Source organism: Brassica oleracea, chromosome C3 (assembly GCF_000695525.1).
Source record: "Brassica oleracea var. oleracea cultivar TO1000 chromosome C3, BOL, whole genome shotgun sequence".
Lineage (NCBI taxonomy): Eukaryota > Viridiplantae > Streptophyta > Magnoliopsida > Brassicales > Brassicaceae > Brassica > Brassica oleracea.
The window spans coordinates 15,862,944-15,865,430 of record NC_027750.1 but is presented as its reverse complement, the minus strand read 5'-3'; positions in this window follow the sequence as shown (position 1 = coordinate 15,865,430).

Sequence of the window (2,487 nt, the reverse complement as noted above, 5' to 3'; positions counted from 1 at the left end):
ATTTATATCACTTAAAACTGTTTATAATTACTTGATTTTTATTTTTCACGCATCAAAATATTTTTTTACAAGATTTATAAATTATTTTTAAAATAAACCGGTACCAGACGACTTACACTTCAGTCGTCCAGACGACTTACACTTCAGTCGTCCAGACGACTTACACTTCAGTCGTCCAGACGACTTACACTTCAGTCGTCCAGACGACTTACACTTCAGTCGTCCAGACGACTTACACTTCAGTCGTCCAGACGACTTACACTTCAGTCGTCCAGACGACTTACACTTCAGTCGTCCAGACGACTTACACTTCAGTCGTCCAGACGACTTACACTTCAGTCGTCCAGACGACTTACACTTCAGTCGTCCAGACGACTTACACTTCAGTCGTCCAGACGACTTACACTTCAGTCGTCCAGACGACTTACACTTCAGTCGTCCAGACGACTTACACTTCAGTCGTCCAGACGACTTACACTTCAGTCGTCCAGACGACTTACACTTCAGTCGTCCAGACGACTTACACTTCAGTCGTCCAGACGACTTCCAACATCTCAGACGACTCAGACGATTTACTAGGGCTATATTCGTAAAAATGACTTCTGTTTTTTTGTTTGGTCACAAGGGGCTGAGCTGTAATTTTACTAGGCTTTTAGGTTAGTTTTGCATTTGATTCAAGTTTGGGTATAAGTTTGGGGTTAAAATCAAGTTGTGGGTTAGTTTTGGCAAAAACCTCAATTTTATATCTATGAAATGAATTTTATATAGAATAAAAACAATTTTATGGTTTAGGGTAACTAACTAAATTGACTGTAATTGGAATGAAGGATAGGAAAAAGAAGTGAGATACATTGACTTAAAGCTTTTAAGTAACACACAACCCGCGCGTTAACCATACACGCCCCTAAAAATCCTCTCTAACCCTAAGGCTCGAGACTTCGCCGCTTCAGCTCCGCTAGCCTCTCCAGTGCCTCTCGGCGCTGCGAGAGGGCCATTGCCGACCCCGTCACATCTAAGCTCCCTCTCTGGCGTGGGTTATGTTGGTGAAAGGTCTTTGCTTCTGGCTGTCGTACACGCTTCTGGATTCGTTTTCAGATCGTGTACAAGGTGAGTTTGAGTTGAGTCATGGCTCCCCTTAGCGACTGGGCCGGCTCTCTGAAGCTCTTCTCCGCTGGTGAGCATGTCTTCTCTCTCGACATCTAGGTCACCCCGATGGCGTGGTTACCAAACGTCGCTTTGGCCATATCGCTCCAAGGTTATCCGGGTGTGCTCTGCCTGAGCTAGAGGTCTCGGGACTTTAAACTTCGATGTGGATATGTTTCCATGGAGTCAAGATTAGGCATTCTTTGCTACTGAGTGATGCTTTAGTTAGCTCTTCTTCTCTCTCTTGTTGATTGATTAGGCGTTGCTTGTGAGTCATGGTTTTATTTGCAGGTTTAAATTGAGTAAGGCAGTGGAGATTCTTAGATTTCTTGTATTTTTCGGTCGCACTTTGCGGCTGGAGGAGGTAGTAAGACCCGGGAGGTGGTGATGCTGTCCTTTTCTCTAATTAACCGACTTAGAGGGCGAGTGTGGTTGGGTTAGTTTAGCGCTATTAAGCACCCACTACAAGAAAACAGCGACATACTGAGGGAAAAAATCGTCGGTATGTCGTCGGAATAACGGTATTCCGACGACATACCGACGAAATAAGTCCTCGGAAATAACTCCTCCGAAATTCTTTTTTCCTCGGAATTTCCTCGGAAACTTCCGACGGAATTCTGAGGAAACTCCGAGGACCACCAGTTCGTCGGAAATCTCCTTGGAATATACCGATGGATTTTCCGCTGGTCCAATCCTCGGAAGTTCCGACGAAACGTTCCTCGGAACAGTCATCGGGAATTTCCGAGGAACTGCGCCCTCGGAAAATTCCGAGGAACGAGTCCCTCGGTATATTCCGAGGAACATGTCCTTCGGTATATTCCGAGAGTTTATTTCCTCGGAATTTTAAAAAAATTAATTTTTTTTTAAAAAATAAAAATTTTGAAATTTAAATTCGAAAATATAAATTTAAAATTAAAATTGAAAACATATTAGATAATATTCAAAGTTGTACAAATAAAAATAAAACATTCCGAGTTTTTGAAAAAAAAAAAACTACGGGTCTGGCACGTCCGGGAACACCTCGTTCGGGTACATCCTCTGCATCATCTCCATCATTTGCTGGTTCAGCCTCCTCTGTGCCTCATAGCCCGTCTGTTGAGCCGCCATCTGGGTCTCCAACAAAGATATGCGATTATCCTTGTCCTTCAACTGAGCCGTAAGGACTTCTGGATCAACAAAGGGCGGTGATGCAGAAGAAGGAGGAACCGACCGGGTGCGACGACCCAAACCGACCAAACGTCCCTTCTTCTTTGGAACCGACTGAAATAGAAAATAGCCAAATTTAAATCAAGAAATAAATGAATTGAACTTTAAAAAAAAAAGAACTTACGGATTCAACGATTT